This window comes from Aulostomus chinensis, chromosome 1 (assembly GCF_037954235.1).
Source record: "Aulostomus chinensis isolate RoL2024-O1b breed Wild chromosome 1, RoL_Achi_v1.0, whole genome shotgun sequence".
NCBI classification, from domain to species: domain Eukaryota; kingdom Metazoa; phylum Chordata; class Actinopteri; order Syngnathiformes; family Aulostomidae; genus Aulostomus; species Aulostomus chinensis.
Genome location: NC_141320.1, coordinates 39005984 through 39011805, shown reverse-complemented (window position 1 = coordinate 39011805; position 5822 = coordinate 39005984). Strand labels below are relative to the sequence as shown.

At 46.0% G+C, this 5822-nt stretch overlaps 1 non-coding gene across 1 annotated transcript; it reads left to right on the top strand.

Moving 5' to 3' along the window:
* Positions 1-2714: 2714 nt before the first annotated feature.
* trnar-acg (transfer RNA arginine (anticodon ACG)) lies at positions 2715-2787 on the top strand. Its single transcript has one exon. It is a non-coding gene; the product is annotated as a tRNA-Arg (tRNA).
* Positions 2788-5822: the final 3035 nt, after the last annotated feature.

The following is a 5822-nucleotide window of genomic DNA, read 5'->3' as shown; positions in this document are numbered from 1 at the left end:
TTGGCTCTGCAGCAGGAGGTCTTGTAGAAACAGAGACTGACCTGACACCAGCTCCCTCTGGAACAATGGTTCATTCATTCATCGGTGCCAGGAGGCCTAAAAACACACAAAACACCAATTCAATCCAGGACCTTGGATCCTAAAATGAAACTCCATCCCACGGTGGCTCTGCTGGGGCTCCCACAGGTGAGTGAGGCTGAGCTCCAGTCTGCTCTGAGGAGGCAGCAGACATCTGCACCACTCAGAGGTTTGGTTGGTGTCTTTGACAAAATCCCAACAAACTCAAATCCTGTTGAATCAGGAAGTTCTAGTTGAACGCTCATCCACGTCACATGACCAAGAAAACCTCCTCTTTCATTCAGACCAGAACAGACAAACATAGAAACATTGTTTCAGCTTCTGATCAAACAATAACATGTTCTTGTTTGTTTGCCATGTTCTATTAATCAGACTGATGATCTCTGGATGTTCTAGGAGGTGGGTATGTTTCTGATGAAGCCTGTTTGGTCTGGGGGGGTTAAGATGGTGGGGCTGTTTCAGTTCTAGTGCTGAAGGCTTTCACCATGACAGTCAGACTCTCCTCTGTCCTTCATGGTCCCTCAAATGTGCAGTGTGGACCTCACACACTGAATTTAGCCTGAAAACTCTTCATGAAAAGCAGGAGACTCAGAGTTTCTGTGGCGCAATCGGTCAGCGCGCTCGGCTGTTAACAGAGAGGCTGGTGGTTCGAGCCCACCCAGGGACGATGAACAGGCTCTACTGGTGCTTAGGAGTCGCTGTGTTAATGATCTGAATGTGGACGGACAGATTGACCCTCCACAGCAGACACATGTGACAGATCTCTGGATGAGACACTTCAGTGTTAAATTTAGTCGTCGTGTGTCATGCAGTGTTGAGGAGACCTGCTGGCTGTGGGTAAAGTGGGGGCTCAGAGTTTGTGGAGTCGGCTCTGGAATGAATGGGGTCACTGTTTGGTTCTCAGATGCTCCAGCTCAGGTTAGCGAGGTGGTGGAGAAACCAGTGAGAGCTCTGCCAGCTGGAGCCTCTTGGGTCCTGGGAGGCTTCACTCCTGGAGGTGGAAATGATGAGGAGTTTTAAAATCTGCTCCTCTTTCACGCTGACTTGTTTTCTTGGGTTCCCTCTTTCATTCATGTGTGATTTTAGTCTCAGCTCTCTAAACCTGAACGGAGCCAGAACCCATTTTAAAAGAGCTGCTCTTTTAAACTCCTGGAGATCAAGAGGATCCCTGCCATGTTTGTCCAGGAGACCCACAACACAACAGTCAGTGAATGGGGATGCAGGCAGACTTTTAATGGGGGTCATTTGAAGTCCCAAGTCCAGTTGGAGCAGAGGGTGGAGTTTGATTCTCCAGGAGGTTTTTGTTGTTGTTTTTTTTACCAGTTTCTTTTGGTTTGGAAGGAAATCATTCCAGGTGTTTGAAAGACGGTGACAGCAGCTTTGGAAAATGTTCAACTGGTGTTTTTAAATGTCTTTGCACCAACAAATGGTGGACAGGACAGCTTTTGAGACATTTTAATGCCACCGTTCAACAGTGAATCTGCTGGTTTCCTGTTTTTAGGAGCTGATGGGAGCTGCACCGAGAAGCTCTTTGAGACAGGAACCGGGTTTGAGTGATCACTCTTCAGTCTCCTGTTCTGTTTTATTAAAATATTCATTTAAAAGCTCCTGAGAGAGAGAGGGGGGGGGGACAGAGAGGGGGGGGGGGAGGGGGGGAGACAGAGAGAGAGAGGGAGAGAGGGGGGAGACAGAGAGAGAGAGGGAGAGGGGGGAGACAGAGAGAGAGGGGGGTAGACAGAGAGAGAGAGGGAGAGAGGGGGGAGACAGAGAGAGAGAGGGAGGAGACAGAGAGGATCAAACTGATCTCAAACTTGACTTCAAAATTCTCTGATTATAATCATTTGTACTCCTTGATAGATTCATCACTACAGTGTCATTGAGGGTCCATTACTATTGCAGTATATTAAAGAATATAAGAACGAGGTTACCATTCATGGAAATATAATATTTAATGTATTGCAGTATATTTTCAAAGATATAACACTTTAATTTTTTTAATAAGAGAGACTTTAATGTGAGACTTTAATGTCTGTCTTTGATCTCTAACTCTGACTCTGATGTCATTGGTGGTGACTGAATTCTACCACCTGACAGACTGGGAAGGCTCCTATTGGTGATGTCATCATAAATATATGAAGGTCTTGTTTCAATGGTATAACATTAAAGCTCATCTTAGTAAAACAATCAAGTTACCTGAACTAAGTTCTTTAAAAAAAAAGACTGTCACTGACTTAAATGAATCAAATCTACTTCAAAGTTCCTTCTGTGGTCATAAGTCAGCCATTTTAAGTGTACTTGTAGTTCCAGAACATTCCAAGAGGAGATGATATGAATCATTTTGTTAGATGAACTCTGTTCCTCTGCTTTGATGTTGGTGGACTGAGGGGAGTTTGCCTGAACCTGCTTGGACCTGCTGGCTCCTGCTCAGTCCCTCACTCAGCCTCACTCAGCCTCAGCAGCACCGCTCCACTGAGGCCTGATTCAGGTTCCTAGCAACCAAATAGGAGGAGAGCTGAACCTTCTTGCTGGGAGGCCACAGTGCTGACCACTGCACCATTGTGTCCCCTGAAAATGCCACCACCTTGTTGGGATTTTCTGTAACAGCAAGTACACATGAACATAGCAGCTTCTTCACAGGGCTGGTGGCGCAATGGATAACGCGTCTGACTACGGATCAGAAGATTCTAGGTTCAACTCCTGGCCAGCTCGCTTTAAACTTTATACTGAGAAGATGAAGTGAGAACCAGTGATCAAAGTCACTGAAGTCCTCCCAGGTTTCCTCCTTGTCTGCTGGAAACATGAACACATGAATGATCCTGCTGCCTCTCATGTTAAGCTGCACTTGACAGTGACAGCAGGAGAACAAAAATCCCAGTGTGTCATCAACATTTCCTGTCAATCAATGATAGAAGCTGTTGAATTTCTGGATCAGAACAAGGAGAAAGGAGCCCCAATGAAAGAGTGATGGTTCTTGATTCTGATTTTGTTCTTCACTCCTACACCAGAGAGTGAAAGTGTGGGCTGGCTGGGAGCAACTGCCTGCTTCAGAGTGGGAGGAGCCTCAGGACTTTCCAGTGAGAGCTGCAAACTTCCACCAGCGCCCAGTGCCAGCAGGTCTTCATGATGGAGCTGAGAAGAACACAACAACACCAGAGCACTGGAGAGGAGCACAACACTTCTTTGCTTCCTGGCCACTCTCATGTCTGTCTGTCCATCTGGAGCTGGGGGGAGGAGCTTCACATGTTTGTTTGTTTTTTTAAAAAGGGAATGACATCACTTCCTCTTTATGTTAGAATATGAACTACTAAAAATGTTCATCCACAGTTTTAAGTTAGAATTAAACTGAAAATACAAAACTCTCCCCTCTTCAATCCTGTCACTCAGTGTTGTAAACTGTTTCAAACAAATTCTACTGTTCAACAGTTCAAGTGTTTCTAATGAAGCTGAATGTGCTCTCTTCTACTTTCCTCAATTGGGTTTCTTTCATGTCCTCCTGAGATCAAAGAAAGAATTCTAGCTACTGTCAAAGCCCTGATGACATCATCAGGAATTCTGACTTTGATCTGGAGACTCTTGCTTTAATCTGAATTTGACCTGACTAATGTTTTAGTTTAGGTTGCATGATACCGACCACCTCATTTCTCCTGATGGACTGGTGACCTGTCCAGGGTGAACCCTGCCTCTTGAACAATGTCACCTGGGATCGCCCCCCCCCCCCCCCTCCGTGACCCTTAAAGGATAAGAACAGAAAGTGGATGGAGGGATGGACTCAACACTGAAATCAGCTGATCTGATCCACATTCTAATGTTTCCTGTCCCTCTTTAGGAGTCAATGAGAATAGTAGTGTATATAATAATGTATATCCAACCTTGTAGTATCTTTCCAAAGCTTTTAGTATTTCTTCTTGTTTCTACTTGTAGTTTTAGTGTCTGGATCTTTTCTTTTGATATCCTGCTGTCTGCTCTTTGCTTTTGGAGCTTCCTTCAACAACTACCAGGCCTCCTGGGTACTGTAGGAAACATGGTCAAGTTCTTCTGACTTCTCCAGGAACGTCCTGCTCACATTGGTCTGTCTTCATTTTGACTCCTCCCACTGCTACAATGACCAGCCTTTATACTCTTGGTGACTGGGGCCCTGGTTGCTGCAGGCCTCAACACCAGCCTGTGGTTGAGAGCAGGGCAGAACAGAACTGACAGTATCTCCCATGCAGGACCTGGGTCAGCGCCTGGTGCCAGCTTGGGCACCGCTTTAACCTGGACCCCTAGAAGATCTTCTCCAGGAACTCGCCTTTTTCAATCGAAACAGCGTGAAACTTCAAGTAAAGAATTAAAATTATTTAATTCACAATGAAGCCTCTGTCATAAAACAAAATGAACAACTGACTACCTCCCCATGACTTCACACTGATACACAGGAGGTAACCTGGTAGTCAGAGCAGCGATGCTCAGGTCTGTGGACTCAGAGGAGGGTTCTTCTTTTGGTCACAGGTTTGAAGTGGAAGAGAGAGGAGAGACTGTGAGAGACCTGCCACACCTCTCCAGTGACCTGAGACATGATGGCAGTGGTGGGATTTGAACCCATGCCTCTTCAGAGACTGGAACCTTAATCCAGCACCTTAGACCGCTCGGCTACACTATCTCACTGCGCTGTTCTGTGAGTTGGTCTGCTAAAGGCATGTTGAACAGGAAGTAACATAATGATATCAAACTTATTCTGAAGGGGGACCCCTTTCCTCCCACGGTCACAGGAAGTGACGACAGCGCTGCTAGAAGCAGGAAAGAAATGGTAAAAGGACTCAGTTTGTACAGAGCCTTTCTACCTCAGCAGCACTCAAGGAGCTGAACAATGTCCTCTCATTCACACACTCACACACTGATGCTGAAGGCTGCCATGCAAGGAGCCAACCTACTCATCAGAAGTATTTAGGGGTTCAGTGTCTTACTCAAGGACACTTTGACATGGTCACTGGAGAAAGTGAGGATCAAACCAGCCACCCTTTGGTTGCCAGACGGCCACGCTACTCCTGAGTCATGTGACCTGGATAAGATGGTGAACTACAGCTGATCGCCATTCTAGCAAACCCTCTTTTGTTTGGTTTGGTTGTTGTTTAGTGACTGTGGATGAATACACAGAAGAAGTTGAGCATAAATTTGTGTTCCCTGTTCACTTGAATATATGCAGGAGTGTGAGGTGGAAATAACACTTGGAGGAGAATGAGAGTTCAGTCTCAGCGCTATGACCTGTGCTGACACTAAAACATGTCAGCCCACAGAACAAAGATGGCAGTCCTCTGGGAAAGCAGGTACACCACACATACATGAAGAAACCCTACAGGAAACAAATATGTTGCCAGAGACTTTTACTCTGTTTTTGTTGTTTACCCAAGAACAGGATTGGAGGGAGACAGATGGTCGCTGTTTGGGTTTTTGGAAAACAAGGAGGCTGTGGGTTCAAGCTGGATTCTCAGAGACTATTTCCCCAACCTCTACATTGGCATCTACACTGTCATCCAGTCACGTGACTGAAGTCATCCAGTCACGTGACTGAAGTCATCCAGTCACGTGACTGAAGTCATCCAGTCACGTGACTGAAGTCATCCAGTCACGTGACTGAAGTCATCCAGTCACGTGACTGAAGTCATCCAGTCACGTGACTGAAGCCATCCATTCATGTCAGTGATGTCACTTGGCAGGACTCTCATTGCCGTCTCATTCTAGAAAAGAATCCAGACTCCACCTGTGGC